Here is a 13,520-nt window from a genome sequence, read left to right on the forward strand (position 1 = left end):
CAGAATTATATACAGATGGCAAATAAAACAAATGAAAAGGTGCTTAACATCACTAAAGTTCAAAGTGAAGTCACTCAGTCATGTCCAAGTCTTTGAGACCCATGGACTATATAGCCTGCCAGGCTCCTCTATCCATGGGATTTTCCAAGCTTGAATACTGGAGTGGGTTGCCTTTTCCTTCTCTAGGGGATCTCCCTGACCCAGAGATCAAACCCAGGTCTTCCGCACTGCAGGCAGACTCTTTACCATCTGAGCCGCCAGGGACGCCCTAACTAATTAATTAGAGAAATGCAAATCTAAACTACAATCACCTCACACTGGTCAGAATGGCCATCATCAGAAACTACAAATAATAAATACTGGAGAGGAACCCTCCTACACTGTTGCTGGGGGTATAAATTGATACAGCCACTATGGAAAACAGTATGGAGACTCCTCAAAGAACCAAAAATAGAGTTGTCATATAATCCAGCAATCTCACTCCTGGGCATATATCCAACAAAAACCATAATTCGAAAAGATACATGCACCCCAATTTCAATGCAGCACTATTTACAATAGCCAAGGCATGGAAGAAATCTAAATGTTCATCAACAGATGACTGGATGAAAGACGTGGTGTGTGTACACATACACACAGTGGAATGTTAGACATAAAAAAGAATGAAATAATGCCATTTGTAGCAACATGGATGGACCTGGAGATTATCATAACAAGTGCAGTGAGAGAAAGACAAATATCATATGCTATCACTTATATGTGAAATCTTAAAAAGAATGATACAAATGAACTTATATACAAAACAGAAATAGACCCACAGACACAGAAAACAAACTTATGATTACCAAAGGGGAAAGGGGGTGAGGAATAGATTAGGAGTTTGGGATTAACATAGACAGACTACTATATATATTGGACAGCAAGGAGATCCAACCAGTCCATTCTAAAGAAGATCAGCCCTGGGTATTCTTTGGAAGGACTGATGCTAAAGCTGAAACTCCAATACTTTGGCCACCTCATGCGAAGAGGTGACTCATTGGAAAAGACCCTGATGCTGGGAGGGATTGGGGGCAGGAAGAGAAGGGGATGACAGAAGGTGAGATGGCTGGATGGCATCACCGACTCGATGGACATGAGTTTGGGTGAACTCCGGGAGTTGGTGATGGACAGGGAAGCCTGGCATGCTGCGATTCATGGGGTTGCAGAGTTGGACACAACTGAGCGACTGAACTGATATATAAAATAACCAACAAGGAACTACCATATAGTACAGAGAACTATACTCAATATTTTGTAATAACCTATAAGGAAAAATAATCTGAAAAAGAATTTATATAATATATACATACTTTACATACATCATATATGCATGTATAACTGAATTATTATGCTCTATCCCCGAAAGTAACACAACATTGTATATCAACCATACTTTAATTTTTTTAAAAAAGTAGAGGAAAAAAAGAATTGAGAATTGCCAAAGCAATCTTGAGGTAAAAGAACAAAGCTAGAAGCATAAGCTTTCCAGATTTCAGATCATATTACAAAGCTACAGTAATCAAACCAACATGAAACTGGCACAAAAACATTATCAACTGAACAGAATAGAGAGCCCAGAAATAAACCCATACACCTATAGTCAATTAATCTTTTGACAAAGGAAGCAAAAATCTACAATGGGAAAAAAAAGTCTCTTCAATAAGTGGTTCTGGGAAACTAAACAACCACATATAAAAGAACAACATTAGAATATTCTCTAACACCATACACAAAAATAAACTCAAAGTGGATTAAAGACCTAGATGTCAATTGAGATACTATAAAATTCTTAGAGGAAAACATAGGCAGAACACTCTCTGACACAAACTGCAGCAATATCCTTTTGGATCCACTTCCTAAAGTAACGAAAATAAAAACAAAAATAAATGGGACCTAATTAAACATAAAAGCTGCACAATGAAGGAAACCATAAGCAAACAAAAAGACAAGTCACAGAAAGGGAGAAAATATTTGCAAACGAAGTGACTGACAAGGGATTTCTTTCTAAAATATACAAACAGCTCGTGCAGCTCTACGTAAAACAAACAAACAAAAAAAACCAGCAACCCAATCAGAAAATGGGCAGAAGATTTAAACAGACATTTGTCCAGAGAGGACACAGATGGCTGAAAAACACCCGAAAAGATGCTCATCACCACTATCTATCAGAGAAATGAAAATCAAAACTTCAATGAGGTATCACCTCAGATTGGTCAGAAGGGCCATCATTAAGAAGTCTACAAACAATAAAAGCTTGAGAGGGTGTGGAGAAAATGGAACCCTCTTATACTGTCAGTAGAAACGTAAATTAGTACAACCATTATGGAAAACAGTATGGATGTTCCTTAAAAAACCAAAAATAGAATTACCATATGATCCAGCAATCTTACTCCTGGGCATATATCCAGAGAAAATTATCACTAGAAATGAGGGACTTCCCTGACAGTACACTGGTTAAGACTTCACATTCAATACAGGGGGTGCGGGTTCAATTCCTGGTCTGGGACCTAAGATCCTCTGGGACCTAAGATCCCACATGTCTCAGGGCCAAGAACCAAAACATAACAGAATCAATACTATAAAAAATGCAATAAAGACTTTAAAAAATAATCCACATTAAAAAAATCTTTTAAAAAAGAAATGATACATGCACCCCAATGCTCATTGTAGCACTGTGTACAGCCAAGACATGGAAGCAACCTAAATGTCCATCAACAGAGAAGCAGATAAAGAAGACTGTGATACAAATATACAAAGGAATATTAGCCATTAAAAATTACAAAATAATGCCATTTGCAGCAACATGAATGTACCTAGAGATTATCATGCTAGGTTAATAAGTAAAACAGGGAAAGACAAGTATCATATGACATCATTCATATGTAGAATCTGGTTTTAAAAAATGTTACAAATGTACTTACTTACAAAATAAAAACAGATTTACAGATATGGAAAACAAACTTATGGTTACCAAAAGGGAAATGCAGTGTGAGGGGGAGGCAGGGGGGAGGTTAAAATCAGGAATTTGGGATTGACATATGCACACAGCTATATATGTGCTTGTCTGTGTAGTCACATCTGAGACTCTGTGGCCCCCTGGATAGTAACCCACCAGGTTCTTCTGTCCATGGAATTCTTCCAGGCAAGAATACTGGAGTGGGTTGCCAATTCCTTTTCCAGGGGATCTTCCCGACCCAGGGATTGAACCCCTGTCCCTTGTGTCTCCTTGGCCCATGGAGAGTAACCAACAAGGATGTACTGTATATCACAGGGAACTCTACTCAATATTCTATGATAATCTATATGAGAAAAGAATCTAAAAAAAAATGTATATATGTATAACTGAATCACTTTGCTTTATATCCGAAACTAACACAACATTGTTAATCAACTATATTCTAATGATTTTTTTTTAATTGGTGCAGCTACTATGGAAAACAGTATGGAAGTTCCTCAAAATATTAAAAACAGAACTACCATATGAGTCAGCAGTTCCACTTCTGGGTATTTATCCAAAGGAAATGAAATCACTACCTCAAAGAGATATCTGCACCCCATATTTACTGCAGCATTGCCAAAGACATGAAAACAATCTAAATGTTCCTCAGTGGGTGAATGAAAAACAAAAATGTGATGTATATATACAATGGAATATTACTCAGTTTTAAGAAAGGAAATCTATTTGCAACATGTTCGGTAACCTTGAGGGCATTATACTAAGTAAGCTGAAGAAGGACAAATAAAATTAAGCTCAAACTTATAGGTGGAATAAAAAAAAAAAACGAACTTAGAGATACAGAGAACAGATTGGTGATTGCTAGAGACTGGGCAAGTGGGTGAAATAAGTGAACTAAGTGAAGGTGGTAAAAAGGAACAATCTTCCAGCTAGAAGATAATTACATCCTAGGGATGTAATGTATAGCATAGTGACTACAGTTCTATTAACAACACCGTGTTGTAAATGTTCAAGTTGCTAAGACAGTAGATCTTAAAAGTTCTTATCACAAGACAAAATCTGTAACTATGTGAGGTGGTGGCAGTTTGGTCATTAAATCATGTCCAACTCTTGTGACCCCATGGACTATATAGCCCACCAGACTCCTCTGTCCATGGGATTTCCCAGGCAAGAATACTGGAGCTGATTGCCATTTCTTTCTCCACAGAACCTTCCCAACCCAGGGACTGAATCTGTGTCTCCTGCATTGCAAGCAGGTTCTTCAGTGACTCAGCCACCAGGGAAGCCCTAGCTATGTGTGGTGATGGATTTCTTTTATACTATCAGTATTCATTTATTTATTTTTATTATTGAAATGTAATTGACATAATGTATTAGTTTTAGATGGACATAATGATTTGCTGTTTGGATATACTGCAAGTGAATGCCACAGGAGTTCAGTTAAAAACCATGTGGTGACGGATTTTAACTAAACTTTCTGTGACATTCACTTGCAATCTATCCATATATCAAATCATTATGCACATCTAAAACTAATACATTATATATCAATTACATTTCAATAAAATAAATACTGATGGTATAAAAAACAGATGTGTAGTTTTTAAAAAATACATAGAATTTAAATATACAACATTAGCATTTAGGTTAGGAGAAAGTAAATGGAGTTAAAATCCTTTATACTTCTTACACTGTCCATGGAGCAAGTGAAGAGTACTAATTCCCTTTAGCTTTTTATAGGTTAAGAATGATGGGTTTAATATTTCTTTTTTGGTCGCTCCATGAGGCATGTGGGATCTTAGTTCCTTGACTAGGGATTGAATGCCTGCCCTTGGTATTGGAAGCATGGAGTCTTAACTATGGCACCACCAGTGAACCCGGGTCTCCTGAATTGTAGGCAGATGCTTAGACCTGGGTTCAATCTCTGGGTTGGGAAGATCGCCTGGAGAAGGTAATGGCTACCCACTGCGGTATTCTGCCCTGAAGAATTCCATGGACTGTATAGTCCATGGAGTCACAAAGAGTCGGACACAACTGAGCAACTTTCACTTTCACTTTCATACAGTATGTAGGTCCGTCTAGTCAAGGCTATGGTTTTTCCAGTAGTCATGTGTGGATGTGAGTTGAACTATAAAGAAAGCTGAGTGCCAAAAAATTGATGCTTTTGAACTGTGGTGTTGGAGAAGATTCTTGCGAGTCGCTTGGACTGCAAGGAGATCCAACCAGAACATCCTAAAGGAAATCAGTCTTGAATATTCATTGGAAGGACTGACGTTGAAGCTGAAACTCCAATACTCTGGCCACCTATTGCGAAGAACTGACTCATTTGAAAAGACCCTGATGCTGGGAAAGATTGAGGGCAGGAGGAGAAGGAGATGACAAATGATGAGATGGTTGGATGGCATCACCGACTCAATGGACATGAGTGAGTAAACTCTGGGAGCTGGTGATGGACAGGGAGGCCTGGCGTGCTGCAGTCCATGGGGATGACAAAGAGTCAGACACAACTGAGTGACTGAACTGAACAGTATATACACTTTTGCATCTGGTGTCTTTCACTAAGCATAAGGCTTTGGAAATTCATCTATGTTGCTAAATATGTCAAGAGTTCCATCTCTTTTTTTCATAGAATAGTGTTCCACTGTGGCTATACCCTCGGAGAAGGCAATGGCACCCCACTCCAGTACTCTTGCCTGGAAAATCCCATGGATGAAGGAGCCTGGTAGGCTGCAGTCCATGGTGTCACTAAGGGTCGGACACAATTGAGCAACTTCCCTTTCACTTTTCACTTTCATGCATTGGAGAAGGAAATGGCAACTCACTCCAGTGTTCTTGCCTGGAGAATCCTAGGGACAGGGGAGCCTGGTGGGCTGCCATGTATGGGGTCACACAGAGTCGGACACGACTGAAGTGACTTAGCAGCAGCAGCAGCAGTGGCTATACCATGATGTAGTTACCCATTCACCAGGTGATGGGTATTTGAGTTTTTTCCAGTTTGGGACAATTTTTGATAAAGTTGCTATTAACATTCTTGTGTAGATTTTTATGTGGACATATGTTTTATATTCTCTTGAGTAAATACCTAGGCATAGGATTGCTGGGTTATATGGTAAATGTTTTATGAAGACCTACCTATAAGACCTTCTAGAACTAATACCAAAAAAAGTTGTCCTTTTCATCAGAGGGGACTGGAATGCAAAAGTAGGAAGTCAACAGATACCTGGAGTAACAGGCAAGTTTAGCCCTGGAGTACAAAATGAAGCAGGGCAAAGGCTAACAGAGTTTTGCCAAGAGAATACACTGGTCATAGCAAAACCCCTCATCTAACAACACAAGAGACGACTCTACACACAGACATCACCAGATGGTCAATACCGAAATCAGACTGATTATATTCTTTGCAGCTCAAGATGGAGAAGCTCTATACAGTTAGAAAAAACAAGACCAGGAGCTGACTGTAACTCAGATCATGAGCCCCTGGTTGCAAAGTTCAGACTTATATTGAATAATGTAGGGAAAACCACTAGGCCATTCAGGTATGACCTGAATCAAATCCCTTATGATTATACAGTGAAAGTGACAAACAGAATCAAGGGATTGGATCTGACAGAAAGAGTGCCTGAAGAACTATGGACAGAGGTTTGTAACATTGTACAGGAAGCAGTGACCAAAAGCATCCTCAGGAAAAAGAATTGCAACAAGGCAAAATGGTTGTCTGAGAAGGCCTTACAAAATAGCTGAGAAAAGAAGGGAAAGGAAAAGGAGAAAAGGAAAGATCTAAATGCAGAGTTCCAAAGAACAGTGAGGAGAGATAAGAAATACTAAATCTAAATGCAGAGTTCCAAAGACAGCGAGGAGAGATAAGAAACCCTTCTTAAGTGAGGAATACAAAGAAAAAGGAAAACAACAGAATGGGAAAGACTAGAGATCTCTTCAAGAAAATTAGAGATACCAAGGGAACATTTCATGCAACAAAAGGCACAATAAAGGACAGAAATGGTATGGACCTAACAGAAGCAGAAGATATTAAGAAGAGGTGGCAAGAATAAACAGAAGAACTGTACAAAAAAGGCTACTGTCCATAGGGTCCCAAAGAGTTGGATGTGACTGAAGTGACTCAGCATGCACACACGTTTGATGATAGAAAAAGCAAGGGAATTCCAGAAAAACATCTGCTTCATTGGCTACACACACCAAAGCCTTTGACTGTGGATCACAACAAACTGGAAAATTCTTAAAGAGATGGCAATGCTAGACCACCTTTCCTGCCTCCTGAGAAAGCTGTATGCACAACAAGAAGCAACAGTTAGAAGTGGATATGAAACAATGGACTGGTTCCAAATGGGGAAAGGAATATGTCAAGGCTGTATACTGTCACCCTGCTTATTTAACATATGCAGAGTACACCATGCAAAATGCCAGGGTGGATGAATCACTAGCTGGAATCAAGATTGCTGGGAGGAATATCAATAACTTCAGATATGCAGATGATACCACCCTAATGGCAGAAAGCAAAGAGGAACAAAGCCTCTTGATGAAAGTGAAAGAGGAGAATGAAAAAGCTGGCTTAAAACTCAACATTCAAAAACCTAAGGTCATGGCATCCAGTCCCATCACTTCATGGCAAATAGAAGGGGAAACAATGCAAACAGTGACAGACTTTATTTTCTTGGGCTCCAAAATCACTGCAGACACTGACTGCAGCCATGAAATTAAGATGCTTGCTCCTTGGAAGAAAAGCTGTGACAAACCTAGACAGCATATTAAAAAACAGAGATGTTACTTTGCAGACAAAAGTCCGTACAGTCAAAGCTATGGTTTTTCCAGTAGTCATGTATGGATGTAAGAGCCAGACCATAAAGAAGGCTGAGCACTGAAGAATTAATGCTTTTGAACTGTGGTGCTGGAGAAGATTCTTGCGAGTCCCGTGGGCAGCAAGGAGATCAAACCAATCAATCCCAAAGGAAATCAACCCTGAATATTCATTGGAAGGACTGATGTTTAAGTTCCAATAGTGTGGTCACCTGATGCAAAGTGCCAACTCATTGGAAAAGACTGATGCTGGGAGAGATTGAGGGCAGAAGGAGAAAGGGATGACAGAGGACGAGATGGTTGGATGGCATCAACCAACTTGATGGATATGAGTTTGAGCAAACTCTGGGAGATAGTGAAGGACAGGGAAGCCTGGTGTGCTGCAGTCCATGGGGTCTCAAAGAGTCAGACATGACTTACCAACTAAACAAAAACAACAAAAATGGTAAGTGTAATATACAATTTTATAAGAAGACACTTCAGGTAGACAGAGTCTAAGATACCTCCAGTTATCCCAGCCTCTTAGTATGCATGCCCTGTGTAATATGCTTTCCTTAGGTGTAGGTGGAACCTGTTTCTAACCAACAAAACACATCAAAAGTGACAGAATGTCACTTCCATGATTACATTACATAAAATTTTAACTTTTGTCTTATTAGAAGACTTCCTCTATTCTCTCTCTTCTTGGTTCTGATGAAGTAAGATACCATATGATTTAGCCCATTAGCAAGAAACTGAGAGCAACCAACAGCCGACAATGAATTGAGGCTCTCAATCTGATGGCCCGCAAGGAACTGAATTCTCCCAACCACCACATGAGCTTGAGATCAGATCTTCCCTCAACTGAGCCTCAGATGCAGTCTTGTTAAGAGACCTAAACAGAGGATTCAGTAAAGCCCAGCATCCTGACTCATAGAAACTGTGAGATCACACATGTGTGTTGTTTTAAACTGCTAAATATGTATAATCTATGTAGCAACTGGTGACTAACACACTGCCTGTTTCCTAAAATGATAATACCAATTTACACTCCCACCAGAAACAGGAGTTCGGATTGCTTTGCATAGCCACAAGTACTCAGTAGTATCCATTTTTCTAAATTATAACCATTCTAAAATGTGTATTGGTATCTCATTTCAATTTTGTATTTTCCTTACGACTAATGACTTGCACAATCTATTCATTTGCTTATTTGCCACCCATGTTTTTATTTTATTAACATTGTATTTTGAATACCAGAGCTTTAAATTTCAAGTTAAATTTGTCAACTTTTCCTCCATAATATGTACCTTCTGTGAGCTAAGAAATCTGTGCTAAGGTCACTTTAGACTTTTCAAGATTTTCCCCTACATCTTCTCGAAGTCTTATAATGTTAGATTTTACATTGAAATCTATGATTCATTCTGAGTTACTATTTTTGTATACTATGTGAAGCATGGGTGGGGATTCTCTTTTTTTTTTTTTTTTGCATACAGATGTCCAGTTGTTCCAGTACCATTTGTTGGAAAGACTATCATTACTCCATTGAATAACCTCGGCATCTTTGTTGAAACTCAAGTGACCATATATGTATGGCACTATTTCTGAACATCCTATTCTGCATCATTTATCTCTACTTCTATCCAAATCAGCAGCTCTACATTGTCTTGATTAGTACAGCTTCATAGTCCTGAGTCCTGAGATCAGGTACCAGAAGTCCTCTAGCTTTCTTCTATTTCAAAATTGTCAGTTCTCTCTAATTTGATGTATATGATTCAATATCATACCCACCAAAAACTGAAAAGGCTGCACTGTGTAGCCAATTCAATAAGCTAATTCTACAATTCATGTGGTGTTATGGTCTAAATCTTTGTCTTCTCCCAAAGTCCATATGTTGACAACCTAATGCCCAAGGTGGCCGTATTAGCAAGTGGAGGTCTTTGGGAGGTGCTTAGGTCATGAAAGCACAATGCTCATGAACTGGATTAGTGTCCTTTATAAAAGAGACCCCAGGGAGCTAGTTCACTCTTTGCCACATGCAGATACGACAAGAAGTCTGCAACATGGAAGAGGGCCCTCACTTGACCAAAAGGGCTTTCTAATCTCAGATTTCTAGCATCCCAAACTAGGAGAAATAAATTTCTCCTTGTAAGCTATCTAGTCTGTGGTATTTTGCTATAGCAGCCTGAGAAGACTAAGACATATGGAAATCCAAAAGACCAAGAAGAACCATAACACTCTTGAATAATAAACATATAGAATATCTCATTCTATCAATATAAAGGCTTATTATAGAGCTATAAGGTTAAAGCGTCTGCCTCCAATGTGGGAGACCTGGGTTCGATCCCTGGGTCAGGAATATCCCCTGGAGAAGGAAATGGTAACCCACTCCAGTATTCTTGCCTAGAGAATCCCATGGATGGAGAAGCCTGGTAGCCTACAGTCCACGGGGTCGCAGAGTTGAACACGACTGAGCAACTTCACTTTCAATGAAAACTGTGTGAACAGGTGCATAGATGGACAAAGAGAACAAAGAAGAGAGAGCCCAGAAGCAAACCCACACATATTTGGATACTTAATTTATGACAAAATTCAGAGTAGGAAAATAATGGTCCTTTCAATAAAAGGTACCAGAAAAACTAGCTATCCAAGGGTAAAAAATATGAAACTGCACCCCTCTGTAGCATCATTTTCTGATGGATAATTGACCTAAAATCTCTTTTAGCGAATATTAAAATTTTAGAATACGGAAAAATATTTTCATGAACTTGGAGATTCCTTTTTTAAAAAATAATTTATGAGAAAGGGAGATGCTGACAAATTTGACTGTATTAACGTTAAGAACTTCTTGGCATATCAAAAGACACTAGGCAGAATATGAAATGTAAGCCATGGAGGAAGAGAAAGCAACATGTATAACGAAGCAGAGTACTAGTATTCCAATATGCAAAGAACTCCCACTCAAGTCATTAATAAAACAACAGGAAGTGGATAAATGGGCAAAAACCTCAACAGGCACTTCACAAAAGAAGAAATTCAAAAGGCTGATTAACATGTGAAAACATAATCTCAGGGGAATAGAGATTAAAGGCAAAAAATGATGCTGATGTCACATATCCACAAGATTAGCTACAAATCTGACAATACCAAGTGTTGCTATAGATTTTGAATTCTCTTAAAAACTAATGTGGGCATGTGAACTGGACAACACTCTGGCATTATACAGTAAAGATGGAGATATGCAGGACATATAACTCAGCAATTCCACTCATATTTGTATACCCTAAAGAAACTCATCCATACGCACTCACTTGCAACACAAAAGCATTCTTCTAGCAGCCCTTTTTGTGAAGACCCCAAACTGGAAATTCTTTTATTTATATATCTATACTTACAAAGGGGAGAAGGCAATGGCACCCCACTCCAGTACTCTTGCCTGGAAAATCCCATGGACAGAGGAGCCTGGTAGGCTGCAGTCCATAGGGTCGCTAATAGTCGGACACGACTGAGCGACTTCATTTTCACTTTTCACTTTCATGCATTGGAGAAGGAAATGGCAACCCACTCCAGTGTTCTTGCCTGGAGAATCCCAGGGAGAGGGAGCCTGCTGGGCTGCCGTCTATGGGGTCACACAGAGTTGGACACGACTGAAGCGACTTAGCAGCAGCATACTTACAAAGTAAAACTTTAGAGAAAACAAAGAATGGAATTTCCATGAAAGCCAGGACAGTGATTATGTTAAGGGTGTGATGAGAAAGGGGCATGTGGAAAAAAGAAGGTGCTTATGGATTTCTGGGGTTTTATTTCTTAACCTGGGTGATAAGATTTTCCTTTATATGATTCAGTTAAACTCGACTTCTAAGTTCTTTAAGCCCTTTTCTGCTTGTGTGTTTTTCACAGTAAATATACAAGATGGGTTTTTAAATATTCAAGATGCAACACAGGTTATATAATAAGCTGCTGCTGCTGCTAACTCACTTCAGTCGTATCCAACTCTGTGTGACCCCAGAGACGGCAGCCCACCAGGCTCCCCCGTCCCTGGGATTCTCCAGGCAAGAACACTGGAGTGGGTTGCCATTTCCTTCTCCAATGCATGAAAGTGAAAAGTGAAAAGTGAAAGGGAAGTCGCTCAGTCCTGTCCGACTCTTCGTGACCCCATGGACTGCAGCCTACCAGGCTCCTCCGTCCATGGGATTTTCCAGGCAAGAGTACTGGAGTGGGGGTGCCATTGCCTTCTTACTTTATACATATATAAATCTATATGTACAAAAATGTGAGTATGTGCACAATGAGTATCTGATGGATTCAAAAGATACTAATAACAGTGCTTGCTTTTGAGGAAAGTGGGAGTCAGGGTGGGAGAGAGAGAATTTTCATTGTATTCCCTTTTAACTGTTTGAATTTTATCCCAAATATACTACTTTTACAAAATGTGTTTTACATGTTATTTAAAACATAACAAACAACAAAAGAAAAATCACACCTTATACCAAATGAGCTTAGTATTACAGTGGGCCAAGAAAAGTGGGTCCATGTCAGGTGCACCCCAATGGAGAAGAGGCTCAGATGCAAACACTGTCTCGTGCAGCCACACTGTGCCTCTGTCGGCCTAAAGCCAGCTCACAGCCCTGGTTTTGCATGTTCTGGCACAGTGACACCGTGATGAGCTGCATCACACATCACGCTAGTGATGAAAAAGTCACTGTGGTTCTGGGAACAATGGACCCTGAACCTGTATCATTGTTAAGAACTTTGAGGCTTAAAATTGTGTCACTGACCTATTTTGGGTTTGATCTTGATATTCTGGGGGATGAAGGTATCTCTCTCCCATAAGCCTGGCGATTTACTCCCACCCTTATCACTTGGACATCACAGCAAAGCAAATCCACTGAAGCAAGTACCCAGAATCAGGAGGTGCCTGGCACACTTACAGAACTTAAAACAGTTCAAAATTTTTCTTAGAATGTTCTGTTCTTTCAGACTACTGTAAGTGAATTATGATGCGCTTTTTAAACACTCAGAAAAACTTTTCTGGATGACAATAGGCACAGGAGGAAAAACTGAAAAAAATGAGACTCTTTTGTTTGGGAATTTAGTAAAAATTTAATAATTTCAGGAAGGTTTTAATGCAAGGAATATGAAAGAAAATTTTAAACAATTGTTAAAGCTGATATAGCTGAGAATACTTCACTTAATCCTCTTTCTAAAGGCCCATTATATCTTATGTTTCCATCCAGCTCCATTCTCTTGCCTACTCCTTAACTTCCTGTCTGAAATCTTTTCATAAGGACTATGGAAAAAGAAGAGTAACAAAAAGCAAAGGAGAAAAGGAAAGATATACCCATTTGAATGCAGAGTTCCAAAGAATAGCAGAGATAAGAAAGCCTTCCTCAGTGATCAATGCAAACAAATAGAGGAAAACAATAGAATAGGAAAGACTAGAGATCTCTTCAAGAAAACTAGAGATACCAAGGGAACATTTCATGCAAAGATGGGCTCAATAAAGGACAGAAGTGGTATAGACCTGACAGAAGCAGAAGATATTAAGAAAAGGTGGCAGGAATACACAGAAGAACTATACAAAAAAGATCTTCACGACCCAGATAATCACGATGGTGTGATCCCTCACCTAGAGCCAGACATCCTGGAATGTGAAGTCAAGTGGGCCTTTGAAAGCATCACTATGAACAAAGCTAGTGGAGGTGATGGAATTCCAGTTGAGCTCTTTCAAATC

General features: G+C 39.3%; 1 long non-coding RNA gene across 4 annotated transcripts in view; it reads right to left on the reverse strand.

Annotated features, from left to right (window-relative positions):
* LOC102400551 overlaps positions 1-13,520 on the reverse strand; it is a 187,855-nt gene that overhangs the window by 38,021 nt on the left and 136,314 nt on the right. The gene's annotated exons all lie outside the window — the stretch shown is intronic.

This window comes from Bubalus bubalis, chromosome 18 (genome assembly GCF_019923935.1).
Source record: "Bubalus bubalis isolate 160015118507 breed Murrah chromosome 18, NDDB_SH_1, whole genome shotgun sequence".
NCBI classification, from domain to species: domain Eukaryota; kingdom Metazoa; phylum Chordata; class Mammalia; order Artiodactyla; family Bovidae; genus Bubalus; species Bubalus bubalis.